At 41.7% G+C, this 19,700-nt stretch overlaps 1 protein-coding gene across 1 annotated transcript in view; it reads left to right on the top strand.

The window, feature by feature from the left end:
* Positions 1-19,700, top strand: part of USP3 (ubiquitin specific peptidase 3) — a 214,254-nt gene that overhangs the window by 64,535 nt on the left and 130,019 nt on the right. The window lies entirely within an intron of this gene.

The following is a 19,700-nucleotide window of genomic DNA, read 5'->3' as shown; positions in this document are numbered from 1 at the left end:
CAATGTTGTGTTAATTTCTGCTGTACAGTATTCATTTCCGCTGTACAGTAAAGTGATTCAGTTATACATATATATTCTTTTCCATTATGGTTTTTCACAGGATATTGAATGTAGTTCCCTGTGCTATACAGTAGGACCTTGTTGTTTATCCATCCTATACATAATAGTTTGCATCTGCTAATCCCAAACTCCCAATCCTTCCCTCCCCCTCCCTCTCCACCACACCCCATGCCTCCCCGCCCCTTGGCAAGTCTGTTCTCTATCAGAAAGGAATGAAGTTTAATTGGTTGGGGGGAATAAAATACAGTGAGGTTGGCTGAGTTAAGAGTTGGGTTATAGACCCAAGTCCTGCTCCTAATGAACATTTATTGAGTACCTAAAGCGTGCCAGGCACTGGGTGAAGCACTGGGCATGCATTATCTCCTTGCACCCCCTCAGATCAAGGGCTAAGGTGAGGCAAGCGAGGTGCCCAGGATGCAAAACTTAAGGAGACACTCGTGTTCAGGGTCATGGAAGTGTGTCCTCTTCCCAGCCCTGCATCCCTTCAACAACCCATAGCCCCGTTTCACAGCTAAGGAACCTGAGGCTTAGGACAGCTCAGCAGTATGTTCTGATTTGCTAAATTAGTTAACAGTGGAGCCAGGATGCAAGGCCAGAAGGTCTGTGCCCATAACCTTCCTTCACGTACTGCCTCTCTGACAGCAAGTGGTAGAGACAAGAAATTCACCAGCCTCCTTCCAGACCATATGTCATACACACGACTTGATTTGTGTGGCGTGGCATTCACACAACATTTTAAATTCAGGGTGAGCGAAACCTCTAGGACAGAGTGGATAGAACTCACCTGTGGAGGTAGGGTAGGGGGATCTCTTCAAGTCCTTGACCTTAATGTGGCAGTTTGCAACCCTGGCTATTCATGAGAATGCCTGGAATACTTAAAAAATCCTAGCCCACCACAGATCTCTAGGGGTGGGGCCCAGCATCAATATTTTTAAACTTCCCCAACTTGAAACCTTCAAGGTTAAAAATCACACACACCCTTATATTCTTGAACGCCTAAGTGATGAATTAAAGGACATACGCTCCAAATACAAAGAGATGGTTTCTGCCTTCCCACCATACCCCACACACCCCCCCTACTCCTCCAAAGACCTGAGAGTTTTCAGGGGACAAATCAGGCCGAGAGATGTTGGGTGAAGGGAGCCTGGGGACGTGCTGAAGGCTGGCAACCTGCAGCCTTCCTGCTGTCCTGTAAACAACAAGGGCAAGAAGATAGCAAGATGGGTGTTTGAATCCCAAACACACTTGTTTTAGTGTAGGCAAGACTGTGACATTTTTTAGTCCTGAATTGTGGGGTGGTACCAAAGAGAAGGGTAGAGATGTGACTAGCTCTGTTAGCTTGCACCTCTGAGGATACCCTTTGGTAGGGGTTCTCTAGCTTGCTTCCTTATCCCTGAAGCTGCCTTGTTTGTACACCCAGGACCAGAGGGAAGATCTGAAGTGGCAGAGAATCCTCTGTCATGTCATGATAAGCAGGAGGGCACAGAAACCAGATGCAGAGAGGAGCCGTTTTCCTTGGGCCAGGCTCAGCCAGGGACAAGCCAAGTGGCCTTAACAGATCGCTTAAACTGCCTGAGCCTCAGAGGACAGTTACTCCTGCTCTGCCTCCCTCCTAGACTTGGTCTAGGCAGATTAAAGGAGATACTAGATGCAAGCCGTGCTTAGACAATGTTGACGCTCGATGCAACTTGTAACTTTTATGGTTCAAATGAGAATTTCATATGTCAGCTCTGGACCCTCGTGGAAAGCTGTAAATATTTCTGTGAAGACCTGAACGGCCTTTTAAAAATCTTTGATAGTATTTCAGACTCTGTCATTTTTGTTATGAAACCCATATTCATTTATTTTATCTCTTATCTACTTTAGATATTCAGAGTTTGCTACTTGAGGAAGTTTCTAGAAATCATTCTAGTTTAACATTTCCAGTGACTTTGTACCACTATGAAGGTATTTTCAAGGACCAGAAACAACAGCATGGGAGATTTAGAAATGTAGAATCTCAAACTCCACCCCAGACCCATGACTCAAAGACTCAGAATCTACATTTTACAAGATCCCCAAGTGATCTGATGTGAAAGCCTTGTCCTAGTCACTAACCTGTGGGGTTTGAGAAAATCAGTGGGAAAGAAATAAGTCCTATGCCTGTTACAGTTTGAGAAGCACCCACTCAGAAAAGCTCCCAGACCCTTGTGTTAAGAGGTCTTCTCGAATCTCCTGGGGGGTGCCAGTGCCCCCCAGTATTTCAAGAGTGACTCCTGATATTAGAGATGAGAGGGGAAAACCAGGGGCAACTAAAAGGTTGAGTGTGAGGCATTGTGCATGCAATTACCTGCAAGACAGGCTATTATCCCATTTTACAGATGAAGAAACTGAGGTGGATTAAGGATGAGTAACTTGACTAAGGTCTTGTATCTAGTTAGTGGAGTCCCTGGAATTCTAATTAGTACCTGAGTAGCTAATTTACGGCATGACCTATTCCACCACTCCACTCCACCTTTCAGAGTAGAAGACCTTCTAAATGCTGCTTTAGGCTCAGGCATGTAGCTTAAATGTAGCTCTTTATACCACAGTACTGTTTTCATTGGCTTTCCTCCAATATCTAATTCCAGTACATTTTCATTTCTCAGTAAAGAAACCCATATCCATTAGCAGTCACTTCCCATTCTCCTCACCCCAAAGCCTCTTGAAACCATTCATCTACTGTCTGTCTCTGAGGATTTACCTATTCTGGACGTCTCATGTAAATGGAATCATATAACATGTGGTCTTTGGTGGCTGGCTTCTCTCACTTAGCGTGTATTTTAAAGGTTCATCCATGTTTAGCATTTAACAGTACTTCATTCCTTTTTACTACCATGTAACATGCCACTGTATGGATATAGCACATTTAAAAAATTGTTATTGAAGTATAGTTTCTGTACAATGTTCTATAAGTTACAGGTGTACAATATAGTGATTCACACTTTTTTTTTTTTTTGGCTGCACTGCACGGCATGTGGGATCTTAGTTCCCCGACCAGGGATCAAACCCATGCCCCCTGCAGTGGGAGTGCGGATTCTTTTTTTTTTTTTTTTTTTTTTTGCGGTACGTGGGCCTCTCACCGCTGTGACCTCTCCCGTTGTGGAGCGCAGGCTCAGCGGCCATGGCTCACGGGCCCAGCTGCTCCGTGGCATATGGGATCTTCCCGGACCGGGGCACAAACCCGTGTCCCCTGCACCGGCAAGCGGACTCTCAACCACTGCGTCACCAGGGAAGCCCGGGAGTGCGGATTCTTAACCTCTGGACCGCCAGGGAAGTCCCCACAATTTTTAAAGTTTATACGCCATGTATAGTTATTATGAAAGGTTGGCTATATTTCCCATGTTGTACAATATATCCTTGTAGCTTATTTTATACCTAATAGTTTGTACCTCTTGCTCCCCAACCCCAGTCTTGCTCCTCCTCACTGGTAACCACTGGTTTGTTCTCAATATCTGGAGCACATTTTGTTTATCCACTTACCAGTTGATGGACATTTAGGTTGTTTCTAGTTTTTGGTTATTATGGATAATGCTGCTGTAGACATTGGTATACAAGTTTTGTGTGGATACAGGCTTTCACTTCTCTTGGATTCATGCCTAGGAGTGGAATTTGCTGGGTAACGCTGTGTGTAACTTTTTGAGGAACTGCCTGACTGTTTTCAAAGAATATTTTCACCATTTTGATACAGTATGAGATTTAAACGAGATCAGAATTTAGTCGAAGAAACCCAGGGAGCGTGGAACTAAACAGACAAGAATAGAAGTCATTCTGTGAACTTTAACCCAAACTACATCTGACTGTCTAGTTACTCAAGAGTAGACAGAAAACAAATTTGAACAGAACCTGGGAAAGACAGTCGTCTAAGAGCCTGTGACTGTTGATAACAGAGCCCACGACCCAGCAGCCCTGGGCCCAAGTCTCTCCTTGCCGCTAATTCACTGTGTGACCTTGGGCAAGAGCCTTTTTTCTGGCCTGTTTTCTCAACTATAAAATGAGAATTTGCATCTGAATGTGCTCTAGCTGCCTACAGTTCGGTGTCAGTCCTCCGCGCATGCTCAGGGAGGTCCTGTGCCTTTCCTGGGGCCCGAAAAACCTCGGGGAATTGCTGGAATTACAGGTGCACCCAAGGACCTTTCGGGAATGATGACAAGTGAGAGGCTTTCCCAGTCACGTGCTCAGTGACAGGCAGTCTGATACCACCGGGACAGAGGTTGCTCAGCTACTGTAAACTGAATCACGTGGGTGCCCAGTTCCTGGATACTGTGAAAGTGAGAATGCAGTTCACCTGCTTAGAAAGAATAAGATAGTAGCAATGGCAACCACCGCACCAAACTCCACTTTTAAGCTTTGCTTTTGAAAAATAACATTTATTATGTGTTCATTATAAAAGTAACATGTGCTCATTATAGAAAAAGTTAAAACATAGAAAAAAGTAATGATGAAAATAAAAATCAAGTATAATACTACCATCCAAAAATAACCACAGTTTACACTTTGATGTTGGTTTTTCTATTCTTATCTTCATATTTGTAGTTACTAAATTGGTATTATACTCTATACATGTTTTGTTTCCACTTATTCCATGTCATTAAAGAGTCTTCAGAAACTTGATATTAATAATTACAGACTATTCCATTATGTAGATATACTATTGTTTATTTAACTACTCATTTATTATTAGATATTTATAGAGGGAGGGGTTCCCTAAGGTTTGTCTCTAAAAATAAATGAGGGTCATGTTTGTTTCAGGAATCCCAGACCCCCTGGCATTCAAAGCCCTTCACAATTTAACTCCATGCTGTCTTTCCATCCTCAGCTGCCTGAGACTCCAGTGCAGGGCAGACGTTTAGCCTGTGTGCACGGATGGAGCTGTCCTGTTTGTAAAAATACTAAAATACTTCAGCAGAGGGTTAAATTGCGAGGAAGCCATCTCTGACTGCTGTTCTGAGCACGCCACCACAACCTCAGCATCCCTCCTCCACCCCAGTGCCTCTGCAGGGACCTCCCCTCAAACCCAGCAACTGAGACTACTTGGCCAGTAAGCATTAGGACTGCTTAGTGCCTGGTCTTTACCAGTGTTAACTCTGGACTTCCACACCTTCTCCAGGTGGCCCTTTGTTTACACTGCTTCCTCCACCTAGAAAACAGTTCTCATTCCTTGAAATCTTGCCAGTCCTTCAAAACCTAATTCAAGTCCCACCTTCTCCATGAAAATTTATCCAGCAACTCCGGCTCAGTCTGATCTCTTGGTCCTATGAATTCTTCCAGTCTTGGTTTGTTATGTTATAGTTATTTCTGCCTTCAGAATACTATTGACACAGCATTTGCATTTCTTTTTTTGTTGTTTTGTTGTGTTTTGTTGAATTTTATTTATTTTTTTATACAGCAAGTTCTTATTGGTCATCAGTTTCATACACATCAGTGTATACATATCAATCCCAATCTCCCAATTCATCCCGCCACCACCCCCACCCCCAGCCGCTTTACCCCCTTGGTGTCCATACGTTTGTTCTCTACATCTCAACTTCAGCCCTGCAAACCTGTTCATCTGTACCATTTTTCTAGGTTCCACAGATATGCGTTAATATACGATATTTGTTTTTCTCTTTCTAACTTACTTCACTCTGTATGACAGTCTCTAGATCCACCCATGTCTCTACAAATGACCCAATTTCGTTCCTTTTTATGGCTGAGTAATACTCCATTGTATATACGTACAACATCTTCTTTATCCATTTGTCTGTCTACAGGCATTTAGGTTGCTTCCATTACCTGGCTATTGTAAATAGTGCTGCAGTGAACACTGGGGTGCATGTGTCTTTTTGAATTATGGTTTTCTCTGGGTATATGCCCAGTAGTGAGATTGCTGGATCATATGATAATTCTATTTTTAGTTTTTTAAGGAACCTCCATACTGTTCTCCATAGTGGCTGTATCAATTTACATTCCCACCAACAGTGCAAGAGGGTTCTCCACACCCTCTCTAGCATTTGTTGTTTGTAGATGTTCTGATGATGGCCATTCTAACTGGTGTGAGGTGATACCTCGTAGTTTTGATTTGCATTTCTCCAATAATTAGTGATGCTGAGCAGCTTTTCATGTGCTTCTTGGCCATCTGTATGTCTTCTTTGGAGAAATGTCTATTTAGGTCTTCTGCCCATTTTTGGACTGGGTTGTTTGTTTTTCTAATATTGAGCTGCATGAGCTGTTTATATATTTTGGAGATTAATCCTTTGTCCATTGATTTGTTTGCAAATATTTTCTCCCATTCTGAGGGTTGTCTTTTCATCTTGTTTATGGTTTCCTTTGCTGTGCAAAAGCTGGAAGTCTCATTAGGTCCCGTTTGCTTATTTTTGTTTTTATTTCCATTACTCTAGGAGGTGGGTCACAAAGGATCTTGCTGTGATTTATGTCAAATAGTGTTCTTCCTGTGTTTTCCTCTAAGAGTTTTATAGGGTCCGGTCTTACATTAAGGTCTCTAATCCTTCTTGAGTTTATTTTTGTGTATGGTGTTAGGGAGTGTTCTAATTTCATTCTTTTACATGTAGCTGTTCAGTTTTTCCAGCACCACTTATTGAAGAGACTGTCTTTTCTCCATTGTGTATCCTTGCCTCCTTTGTCATAGATTAGTTGACCATAGGTGTGTGGGTTTATCTCTGGGCTTTCTACCTTGTTCTATTGATCTATGTTTCTGTTTTTGTGCCAGTACCATATTGCCTTGATTACTGTAGCTTTGTAGTATAGTCTGAAGTCAGGGAGTCTGATTCCTCCAGCTCCGTTTTTTTCCCTCAAGACTGCTTTGGCTATTTGGGGTCTTTTGTGTCTCCATACAAATTTTATGATTTTTTGTTCTAGTTCCATAAAAAATGCCATTGGTAATTTGATAGGGATTGCATGGAATCTGTAGATTCCTTGGGTAGTAGAGTCATTTTCACAATATTGATTCTTCCAATCCAAGAACATGGTATATCTCTCCATCTGTTGGTATCATCTTTAATTTCTTTCATCAGTGTCTTATAGTTTTCCGCATACAGGTCTTTTGTCTCCCTAGGTAGGTTTATTCCTAGGTATTTTATTCTTTCTGTTGCAGTGGTAAATGGGAGTGTTTCCTTAATTTCTCTTTTGGATTTTTCATCATTAGTGTATAGGAATGCCAGAGATTTCTGTGCATTAATTTTGTATCCTGCAACTTTACCAAATTCATTGATTAGCCCTAGTAGTTTTAAGGTGGCATCTTGAGGATTCTCTATGTATACTGTCATGTCGTCTGCAAACAGTGACAGTTTTCCTTCTTCTTTTCCAATTTGTATTGCTTTTATTTCTTTTTCTTCTCTGATTGCTGTGGCTAGGACTTGCAAGACTGTGTTTAATAATAGTGGTGAGAGTGGACATCTTTGTCTCGTTCCTGAACTTAGAGGAAATGCTTTCAGTTTTTCACCATTGAGAATGATGTTTGCTGTTGGTTTGTCATATATGGCCTTAATTATGTTGAGGTAGCTTCCCTCTATGCCCACTTTCTGGAGAGTTTTTATCATAAATCGGTGTTGAATTTTGTCAAAAGCTTTTTCTGCATCTATTGAGATGATCATATGGTTTTTATTCTTCAATTTGTTAATATGGTATATCACATTGATTGATTTATGTATATTGAAGAATCCTGCATCCCTGGGATAAATCCCACTTGATCATGGTGTATGATCTTTTTAATGTGTTGTTGGATTCTGTTTGCTATTATTTTCTTGAGAATTTTTGCATCTATATTCATCAGTGATATTGGTCTGTAATTTTCTTTTTTTGTAGTATCTTTGTCTGGTTTTGGGTCATGGTGGCCTCATAGAATGAGTTTGGGAGTGTTCCTTCCTCTGCAATATTTTGGAAGCATTTGAGAAGGATGGGTGTTGGCTCTTCTCTAAATGTTTGATAGGATTCACCTGTGAACCCATGTGGTCCTGGACTTTTGTTTGTTAGAATATTTTTAATCACAGTTTCAGTTTCATTACTTGTGATTGGTCTGTTCATATTTTGTATTTCTTCCTCGTTCAGTCTTGGAAGGTTATACTTTTCTAAGAATTTGTCCATTTCTTCCAGGTTGTCCATTTTATTAGCAAAGAGTTGCTTGTAGTAGTTTCTTAGGATGCTTTGTATTTCTGTGGTGTCTGTTGTAACTTCTCGTTTTTCATTTCTAATTTTATTGATTTGAGTCCTCTCCCTTTTGATGAGTCTGGCTAATGGTTTATCAATTTTGTTTGTCTTCTCAAAGAACCAGCTTTTAGTTTTATTGATCTTTGCTATTGTTTTCTTTGTTTCTATTTCATTTATTTCTGCTCTGAACTTTATGATTTATTTCCTTTTACTAACTTTGGGTTTTGTTTGTTCTTCTTTCTCTAGATCCTTTAAGTGTAAGGTTAGATTGTTTGAGATTTTTCTTGTTTCTTGAGGTAGGCTTGTATAGCTATAAACTTCCCTCTTAGAAGTGATTTTGCTTCATCCCATAGGTTTTGGATCATTGTGTTTCATTGTCATTTGTCTCTAGGTATTTTTTGATTTCCTCTTTGATTTCTTCAGTGATCTCTTGGTTATTTAGTAACGTATGGTTTAGCCACCATGTGTTTGTGTATTTTACATTTTTTTCCCGTAATTCATTTCTAATCTCATAGCATTGTGGTCAGAGAAGATGCTTGATATGATTTCAATCTTCTTAAATTTACTGTGGCTTGATTTGTGCCCCAAGATGTGATCTATCCTGGAGAATGTTCTGTGCACACTTGAGAAGAAAGTGTAATCTGCTGGTTTTGGATGGCATGTCCTATAAATATCAATTAAATCTATCTGCTAAATCTACCTGGTCTATTGTGTGATTTAAAGCTTCTGTTTCCTTATTTATTTTCATTTTGGATGATCTGTTCATTGGTGTAAGTGAGGTGTTAAAGTCCCCCACTCTTATTGTGTTACTGTCGATTTCCTCTTTTATAGCTGTTAGCAGTTGCCTTATGTTTAGATGTGCTCCTATGTTGGGTGCATATATATTTATGATTGTTATGTCTTCTTCTTGGATTGATCCCTTGACCCTTATGTAGTGTCCTACCTTGTCTCTTGTAACAGTCTTTATTTTAAAGTATATATTATCTGATATGAATATTGCTACTCCATCTTTCTTTTGATTTCCATTTGCATGGAATATCTTTTTCCATCCCCTCACTTTCAGTCTGTACGTGTCCCTAGGTCTGAAGTGGGTCTCTTGTAGAAGGCATATTGATGAGTCTTGTTTTTGTACCCATTCAGCAAGCCTGTGTCTTTTGGTTGGAGCATTTAATCCATTCACGTTTAAGGTACTTATTGATATGTATGTTCCTGTGACCATTTTCTTGTTTTAGGTTTGTTTTTGTAAGTCCTTTTCTTCTCTTGTGTTTCCCACTTAGAGTAGTTCCTTTAGCATTTGTTGTAGAGCTGGTTTGGTAGTGCTGAATTCTCTTAGCTTTTGCTTGTCTGTAAAGCTTTTGCTTTCTCCGTCGAATCTGAATGAGTTCCTTGCTGGGTGGAGTAATCTTGGTTGTATGTTCTTCCCTTTCATCACTTTAAATATATCATGCCACTCCCTTATGGCTTGTAAAGTTTCTGCTGAGAAATCATCTGTTAACCTTATGGGAGTTCCCTTGTATGTTATTTGTTGTTTTTCTCTTGCTGCTTTCAATAATTTTTCTTTGTCTTTAATTTTTGCCAGTTTGATTACCGTGTGTCTCGGCGTGTTTCTCTTTGGGTTTATTCTGTATGGGTCTCTCTGTGCTTCCTGGACTTGGGTGGCTATTTCCTTTCCCATGTTAGGGAAGTTTTTGACTATAATCTCTAAATATTTTCTCGGGTCCTTTCTCTCTCTCTTCTCCTTCTGGGACCCCTATAATGTGAATGTTGTTGCGTTTAATGTTGTCCCAGCGGTCTCTTAGGCTGTCTTCATTTCTTTTCATTCTTTTTTCTTTATTCTGTTCCACAGCAGTGCATTCCACCATTCTGTCTTCCAGGTCACTGATCCATTCTTCTTCCTCAGTTATTCTGCTATTGATTCCTTCTAGTGTAGTTTTCATTTCAGTTATTGTATTGTTCATCTCTTGTTTGTTTGTTCTTTAATTCTTCTAGGTGTTTGTTCTTTAGTTCTCCTAGGTCTTTGTTAAACCTTTCTTACATCTTCTCGATCTTTGCCTCCATTCTTTTTCTGAGGTCCTAGATCATCTTCACTATCATTATTCTGAATTCTTTTTCTGGAAGGTTGCCTATCTGCACTTCATTTAGTTGTTTTTCTGGGGTTTTATCTTGTCCCTTCATCTGGTACATAGCCCTCTGCATTTTCATCTTGTCTGTCTTTCTGTGAATGTGGTTTTTGTTCCACAGGCTGCAGGATTGTAGCTCTTCTTGCTTCTGCTGTCTACCCTCTGGTGGATGAGGCTACCTGAGAGGCTTGTGCTAGTTTTCTGATGGGAGGGACTGGTGGTGGGTAGAGCTGACTGTTGCTCTGGTGGGCAGAGCTCAGTAAAACTTTAGTTGGCTTAACTGTTGATGCATGGGGCTGGGTTCCCTCCCTGTTGGTTGTTTTGCCGGAGGCAACCCAACACTGGAGCCTACCTGGGCTCTTTGGTGGGACTGATGGCAAACTCTGGGAGAGCTCACCTTAAGGAGTACTTCCCATAGCTTCTGCTGCCAATGTCCTTGTCCTTGTGGTGAGCCACAGCTGCCCCCCGCCTCTGCAGGAGACCCTGCAACACTAGCAGCTAGGTCTGGTTCAGTCTCCTATGGGGTCACTGCTCCTTCCCCTGGGTCCCGATGCACACACTTCTTTGTGTGCGCCCTCCAAGAGTGGAGTCTCTGTTTCCCGCAGTCCTGTCAAAGTCCTGCAGTCAAATCCCACTAGCCTTCAAAGTCTGATTCTCTAGAAATTCCTCCTCCCATTGCTGGACCCCCAGGTTGGGAAGCCTGATGTGGGTCTCAGAACCTTCACTCCAGTGGGTGGACTTTTGTGATATAAGTGTTCTCCAGTTTGTGAGTCACCCACCCACCAGTTACGGGATTTGATTTTATTGTGATTGCGCCCCTCATACCGTCTCATTATGGCTTCTTCTTTGGATGCGGGGTATCTTTTTGCTGAGTTCCAGTGTCTTCCTGTCGATTATTGTTCAGCAGTTAGTTGTTATTCCGGTTCTCTCGCAAGAGGGAGTGAGCGCACGTCCTTCTACTCCACCATCTTGACCCAGTCTGTCTGGATCGGGTTGTTTGTTTTTTTAATATTGAGCTGCATGAGCTGCTTGTATGTTTTGGAGATTAATCCTTTGTCACTTGCTTCATTTGCAAATATTTTCTCCCATTCTGAGGGTTGTCTTTTCGTCTCGTTTATGGTTTCCTTTGCTGTGCAAAAGCTTTAAGTTTCATTAGGTCCCATTTGTTTATTTTTGTTTTTATTTCCATTTCTCTAGGAGGTGGGTCACAAAGGATCTTGCTGTGATTTATGTCAAGGAGTATTCTGCCTGTGTTTTCCTCTAAGAGTTTTATAGTGTCTGGCCTTACATTTAGGTCTTTAATCCATTTTGAGTTTATTTTTGTGTATGGTGTTAGGGAGTGTTCTAATTTCATTCTTTTACATGTAGTTGTCCAGTTTTCCCAGCACCACTTATTGAAGAGGCTGTCTTTTCTCCATTGTATATTCTTGCCTCCTTTATCAAAAATAAGGTGACCATATGTGTGTGGGTTTATCTCTGGGCTTTCTATCCTGTTCCATTGATCTATATTTCTGTTTTTATGCCAGTACCATACTGTCTTGATTACTGTAGCTTTTTAGTATAGTCTGAAGTCAGGGAGTCTGATTCCTCCAGCTCCATTTTCCTTTCTCAAGATTGCTTTGGCTATTCGGGGTCTTTTGTGTTTCCATACAAATTGTGAAATTTTTTGTTGTAGTTCTGTGAAAAATGCCATTGGTAGTTTGATAGGGATTGCATTGAATCTGTAGATTGCAGTAAAGCTATTTCTTAAAAGCAAGAGAATGATGAACAGGAAATGAGGACAGTAGAGTGAAGAGAATGCAGCAGCAAAGGATAAGTGGGAGCATTGCAGGTGACATTTTTCCTTAAGCTTTGTATGCGATTTGTTTTATTATTCTTTAAATTGTACTTACATGTTATATATATATTCTTGTATGAGTGAACTTTTTGCCAAAAAAAAAAAAAAAAAACCTCTCTTTTAAGAACAAGACCTGGGTTTTTTAAGGGGCAGTCAGACCACTGTCAGAAGGTATTTTCTATGTAGCTGAAATTCATACTAGCTGGGCTGCAGGTACAATAAGATCAGGGGACATTAACACAGGGGGCTTTCCCCATTCCAGGATTTACTGCACAAATGCTGCCAACAAAATATAGCAAAGAACAAACTGAGGGGCTGAAATTGTGCATGACAATGAATTAGAACTTACTGCTATACCCTAGTAGCCCCTCTGTGAATTTTTCACAGTGTTTCACAATTTATAAAAACTTTAATATAAGTTAACTCTGTCAGTTCCCATAATGCCCCTGAGAGGTAGCCAGAGAAGGTTATTTTTATGCCTATTGTGAAGAGAAAGAAACCATGTCACAGAGAGGTAATGTGACTTGCCTGAAGACACACAGCCAGGATTGTGTCTAAGAACTCCTGGTCAAGTGCTCCTCTTACCTCAGCTGCTGCCTCTCTGTTGAGTGTGGTAGACAGAGATTCTGCCCCACATCCTGCACCACACCTCCCTCCCACCACATCTTTCCTGGGAATGGGTCAGCCTGCCCTGGGCCCTGGCCCCTTGCACCCCCCTTCGAAGACTACTCTCTTCTCTGTTCCTGAGTTATATTCCCCTGTGTCCCAATCAGTAGGAGTCTTCTATTTCTTCTTCTCTAAGGAATTGTTCCAGACACTCATTTTCCTTGTCTTTGTTACAGCCCCTCTACATGGATTTCTATCTCCCGCCTACTACAGTTGACCCTCAGTATCTGCAGGGGATTGGTTCTAGAACCACCATCCCCCCCTCCGCCAGAATACCAAAATCTGCGGATCCTCAGGTCCCTCATATAAAATTGCAAAGTACAGTCAGCCCTCTGTATTGGCGGATGCGGGACCCACAGTGGCAGAGTGCTGACTACAATACGTCATCAGTTTGTTGACACCTGTCCAGGCTTGAACATCTGTGGGATGGCGCCCTGGGCACACAAATCCTACAGATGGCCCTATAGGGTGCAGTTGTTCTCAATGGGAAACATATATGAGTAGTTTGAAAAAGCTCCCAGGTGATTCTGATTGGCCGTTCCATTCCTCATTGAGAATCAGTGAGACAGTGACATCTTCGCTTTGGGAGCTGGTCGAATTAGTTACTTAACCTCTCTGAGCCTCCTTTCCAAATCTGTTACTCCATAGGTGTTTTTAAGAAATTAAATGAGGTAGTGCCTACTACAGGGTATGTGTTAATGAAATGTTATTTCCCATCATCTAATCATCCCAGAAAAAAGTAGTGATAGATTAAACCAAAAAGCCTTACCGACAGTCAGAATAGCTCACCCTCACACAGGTCCCATTTCTAACATTTGCTGTCTTCTTTCAGAAGAAGGACTTGTGCTCTGGAAAAATATTTTAGCTACTGCTCAGAACCCTGCATGGTGCAATACTTTGAGTTAGAGAGGAAAGGCCTGGAGTTCTTGTTGGAAGCTATGTAGAAAAAGGAAACTAACTCCCAGCACAGAAAGCATTCCCAGAGCTGTGCTCCAGAAATCATCCAGGCTGGGAGGTGGCCAATTTCCATGCAGCGGGTAGGGAAGGGTCAGGAAGGAGGGAATCACAGGTTCATTTACATTCAGGACACAGGAAAGATGCAAGGGGAGTCAGTAGCTGGGGGTCTAGTTTGCTGTGTGAGTTTAGGCAAGTCACTTCACTTCTCCAGGCCAGGGGTTTGGACCATGGACCCTTCCAACCTCAAGAACACTCTGTATTTCTTCAGAGTCACTAGGAAACAAATTAACTCTCCAGTCACATAATTTTCATTTGCATTATTGTAACCTAGGCTGATGTCCAACTCTTTTTCATAAACAGTGGGAAATCATGTCATTTCCACTACCGAGTCAAGCACAGCCAAGGGTTACAGAATCTCTTTTCTCACTTTGTAGCTCTGGGCAGCAGAAGAGACTTGCACTTTAGATTCTGAAACAGCAGAGCTTTCTTAGGAAGACCCCATTAGGAGTTATTAACCCAGTTATTAAAGCAGTAAGTACCTTTCTCACATCCTGGGCTGCAATACTGCAATCTTCTATTGCTGTTCTCTAGGAAAAGACATCAAACAAGATACTCATTCAAAATTTTAACCACAATATGAACAGACATTTCACATGAGCAATTATAAATAGTCACGTGCAAAAAAGAACCTGCCTACTGGTATCCAGAGAAATGCAGATTAAAGGAAATTTGGGACCCCATTTAAAAATGTAATTCTCGGGCTTCCCTGGTGGTGCAGTGGTTGGGAGCCCGCCTGCCGATGCAGGGGACGCGGGTTCGTGCCCCGGTCCGGGAAGATCCCACAGGCCGCGGAACGGCTGGGCCCGTGAGCCATGGCCGCTGAGCCTGCGCGTCTGGAGCCAGTGCTCCGCAATGGGAGAGGCCACGACAGTGAGAGGCCTGCGTACCGCAAAAAAAAAAAAATGTAATTCTCAAAAATGTGTAAAAGCAACAATATTCAATGTACCTGATGTTGCAGCAAAAGTGACTCACGGATATAATATTGGTGGCATTGTATTGTAAGTTAGTAACAGCTCTTTTGGGAAGCAACATGGCAACACATAGGATGAGCCATGTTCATGATCATTGAGAAGGAATGCGGTAAAAATCTGCATGAAGAAGTTAACGTCAGCAATATCTATTATAGCAAGAAAAGAAAAAAAATTATGAGTCTAAGCTTAGGGGACTTGCTACATAGATTATGATACAGGTACACACTTGTCTCTTACAGAGCTATAAGGATAATTATGAAGATCAAGTAGCAACAGAGAAGTGTTTATTGGGAGTGAAACGTGTCTAACTTCAGAATACCAGGTGTTATGATTATAGCTCTGTAAAAATGTGCACACAAGTGTACAAGGGCTGGAAGGTGTTGAAATAAAAATAGCTACAGTGTTTGGAAGGTGAAATACTGTGTTTTAAGTTTTTCAGCTTAGATGTCATTTTGTCTTCAATTAAATAAGTAGAAGAAAGTATATCAGTTAAAAAAGAATCTTATTCCTAAACTTCCCCACTAGACAAGGAGAGCAGGGACCCTGCCTGTCTTGTTCAAGGTTGTTTATCAAAGCACATGTCTGGGACGTGGTAGGTGCCCTGTAAGTATTTGTGGGCTGATTGACCACTGCTGTCAGCCTTTCTAAACAGGGTTTAATAAATCACTGATAAAGGCCTCCTGCTTTTGCCAAGATGCCTTTACCAGCACCTTCACAGTCTCCAAAAGTAAAAACAGCTTCCTTTACAGGCAGCTTTTCAAAACCCCGCATCATCTCTCCCCCAGAGTTGCACTGGCAGAAGGAGGACCTCACTTTAAAGCCACCACCGACACCAGGGCCAGTCTAGGTGGGAAGAACCTTCCTTTTCTTTGGCAGCTTCACCCTTGGGGCAGATCCTCACAGGGACACAAGGGGGAGCAGCTTGATCCCCAAAGTCATCTGGACACTAACTCTTTACACCAGGAGGTGGCAGCCTACGCGCTTCCTTACGGCGAAGGGCCCTTTGACAGTTCATCGTTCAGAGTCCGCCCATGGTGAGGGCGTGACAAGGGTGGCCAGGCCTCGGGCCAAAGTCAGGAACAGATGGAGGCAATCAGTGCCTGCTGTGCCTGGTGCTGTGAGAGATGGCATCTCCCCCATTTTACACTTGGGGAAACCAAGGCCCAGACAAGCTAAGAGACTGCCAAGTCCCCAACCCCTAGTAGAGTAACATTGCCCAGAGCTGAGCCCAGCTCTCCTTACTCCAGTGCCCACCCTCTTTCCATTACACCATGTGCCTTCCAGTCCCCTGGCAACAGTAGTCTGAAAAAGTAGGCAAGGATGTTTCTAAACCTTTGGTTAAATGCTATTTATTCATTCATTCATTTATTGTTGTTGTTGAAAGTCTGCTTATTTCCCAGTTTTAATTCTAATCAATTGCAAGAACTTCTTAACCAGAAATATAGTTCCTGCGCTAAGGAAGGGAATTTCTGCATAATGATGCCTAATTATTAATTTCCACCATTTATACTTGTCAGGAGTAACCAACAAATAGGCTTTCATTTTTTGAAGTTTTGTGAACAAGTCTACCGTACAATTTCTGCTAAGTTAAATGCTTTTTGTTTATTTATTTTTGGCTGTGTTGGGTCTTCGTTGCTGCACACGGGCCTTCTCTAGTTGCAGCAAGCGGGGGCTACTCTTCGTTGTGGTGCGCCGGCTTCTCATTTTGGTGGCTTCTCTTGTTGCAGAGCACGGGCTCTATGCACGCAGGCTTCAGTAGTTGTGGCACACGAACTCCGTAGCTGTGGCGCACGGGCTTAGTTGCTCCGTGGCATGTGGGATCTTCCCGGACCAGGGCTCGAACCCATGTCTCCTGCAGTGGCAGGCGGATTCTTAACCACTGTGCCACCAGGGAAGTCCCTTAAATGCTTTTCAAATCACCATGCAAATTATCAAATTGATCCTATCCTTTGACCTTGAAATACCACTTTGGGAAATGTGTTCCAAGGAAACAAAAATATGCAATATATATTTATAAATATATACATTTTATGTATTTTGAAATATAAAAAAAAAAAGGTGCATACAGAGATGTTTAGATCTGAGCTTCATATTGCATTTAAAACTGGAAGTGGCCCAAATGCCTGACCACGGGCAGAAGCTGGGAGGATCTTGCTGTAGTCATTACACTGACACTGAGAATGGTCATTGTGAAGATTGGAGCCGATGTCCAGCACATCACACGGGCACTATCATACTGGACATTAAAATGTTAAAATAGAAAAAGTAATAAAAGCAAAAATAAACAAGTGGGACTGTATCAAACTAAAATGCTTCTGCACAGCAAAGGAAACAGTCAACAAAATGAAAAGGCAACCTACTGAATGGCAGACAATATTTGCAAATCACATATCTGGTAAGGGGTTAGTATCCAGAATATTTAAAGAACTCATACAACTTAATAGAAAAATGCAAACAAACTGATTTTAAAATGGGCAGAGATGAGTAGACATTTTTCCAAAGAAGACATACGGGTGGCCAATGAAAAGATGCTTCACATCACTAATCATTGGGGAAATGAAAATCAAAATCAAAATGAGATATCACCTCACACCTATCAGAATGGCTGTTATTAAAAAGACAAGAAATAAGTATTGGTGAGGATGTGGAAAAAAGGGAGCTCTTGTGGACTGTTGGTGGGAATGTAAATTGATACACCCTCTACGGAGAACAGTATGGAGGTTCCTTAAAAAACTAAAAATAGAACTACCATATGATCCAACAATTCCACTTCTGTGTATATATCCAAAGAAAATGAAAACACTAAGTTGATAAGATACTTGCACCTCCATGTTTATTGCATTACTTATAGTAGTCAGGACATGGAAATAACCCAAATATCCATTGATGGATGAATGAATAAAGAAGATGCAATATATATATATATATATAAAATGGACTGTTATTCAGCCATAGAAAATGAAATCTTGGCATTTAGGACAACATGGATGTAGGACAACATGGATGGACCTTGAGGACATTACGCTAAGTGAAATAAATCAGACAAAGACAAATACCACGTGATCTCATATGTGGAATCTAAAGAACAAAAACAAATAACCCAAGCTTATAGACACAGAGAACAGATTGGTGGTTGCCAGAGGTGGGAGTTGGGGGCGGTGGGCAAAATGAGTGCAGGGGGTCAAAAGGTACAAACTTCCAGCTATAAAATAAGTCACCAGGATGTAACACATGGCATGGTGACTGTAGTTGCTAACACTATCTTGCATACTTGAAAGTTGCTAAGAGAGTAGATCTTAAAAGTTCTCATCACAAGGCAAAAAAAAAAAAAGATAAAACTAGTAACTAAGTAAGGTAACACATGTTAACTAGACTTATTATGGTGATCATTTCACAATGTATACAAATATCGAATCATATTGTACACATAAAACTAATGTTATAGATCAATTATACCTCAATAAAAAATAAATTTAAAAAAATTCTTAAGTAATTCCATATCAGTTGGCAAATAGTAGGGACTGAGTGTCCCCCCCAGCCTCCCTGACCCCTCCACTAGGGTCTTCCTAGATCTCCCCATCCATCAACTAAATGTGAAATTGCCTGGTGCAGAAGGACCCTCCAGGACCGTACACTGTGCAGTGGTCAGTACACATCCTAGAACCAGTTATTAAATATTTTTAAACCTCCCCTGGCTAAGATTCTGTACCTTTACAAAAAGGGACCTTATTTTGGAATGAGACAAGAGATACAGGGATAGATAAAGAGAGACATTATATGACTTAATAAGGAAAATGAAGTAGAACTTGATATAATGAATACAGTTGGCCCTCCCTGTCTGTGGGTTCCAAAGTCAATTCATTTTATGTAAGAGACTTGAGCATCCTCGAATTTTGCTATCCACGGGGATGCTGGAACCAATAACCCGTGGATCATGAGGGAGGATTCTATAAGGAATAGCAATGACACAAACTTGTATTTGCATAAACAAGACAAGAGTCTGTAAATATTCTGTAAATGAGGGAAACACCTTTTCCCCCTCTTTGCTTCTTTGAAGAAAATTGCAGGGTTTTTTTTCACTCTCCTCCTACTCTTCTGACAATGAAGTAGTTTGGGGAAGGCTGAACCTGGAGGTGATCTGGATGGTAGCAGAGCAAATCTAGATTCCCTGAGCCAGACATGGCAGCTTATCCCTCTGGCCAAGGGGTGGATCTGCATCAGCTGGCGATGTAGTTCAGGCCGGGGAGGTGGAAGGGAAGTTGGCTGGGAAGATTATAGCAAGCCTTTCTTTTCCCATCTAAAGGGACCATGACAGGAACATCCCCTTTGTTTCCTTTGAGGATATCTTGCTTAAAACTAAAGGCAAGGGCTTCCCTGGTGGCACAGTGGTTGAGAATCTGCCTGCTAATGCAGGGGGACACAGGTTCGAGCCCTGGTCTGGGAGGATCCCACCTGCCACAGAGCAACTGGGCCTGTGAGCCACGACTGCTGAGCCTGCGTGTCTGGAGCCTGTGCTCCGCAACAAGAGAGGAGGCGACAGTGAGGGGCCTGTGCACCGCGATGAAAAATGGCCCCCGCTCGCCGCAACTAGAGAAAGCCCTCACACAGAAACGAAGACCCAACACAGCCAAAAACAAATAAATAAATTTATTTAAAAAAAAAACTAAAGGCAAACATCTTGCATCCCCAAAGGGAAAGCTAAGGGAATTTCAGGGAATAAAAATCTTAGCCATGACATCTTTGAACTGCTGAATGAATCACCCCTGAAGGTGCTCTACTACTAGCCTTCTTGTTATTGTTCAAGCACTTTAGCTGGATTTGCTGGTATTTGCAGAGTCCCACTAGAATGTAGGCTATTTGTTTACT

Source organism: Globicephala melas, chromosome 2 (assembly GCF_963455315.2).
Source record: "Globicephala melas chromosome 2, mGloMel1.2, whole genome shotgun sequence".
NCBI classification, from domain to species: domain Eukaryota; kingdom Metazoa; phylum Chordata; class Mammalia; order Artiodactyla; family Delphinidae; genus Globicephala; species Globicephala melas.
This window is presented reverse-complemented; position numbering and strand designations above follow the sequence as displayed.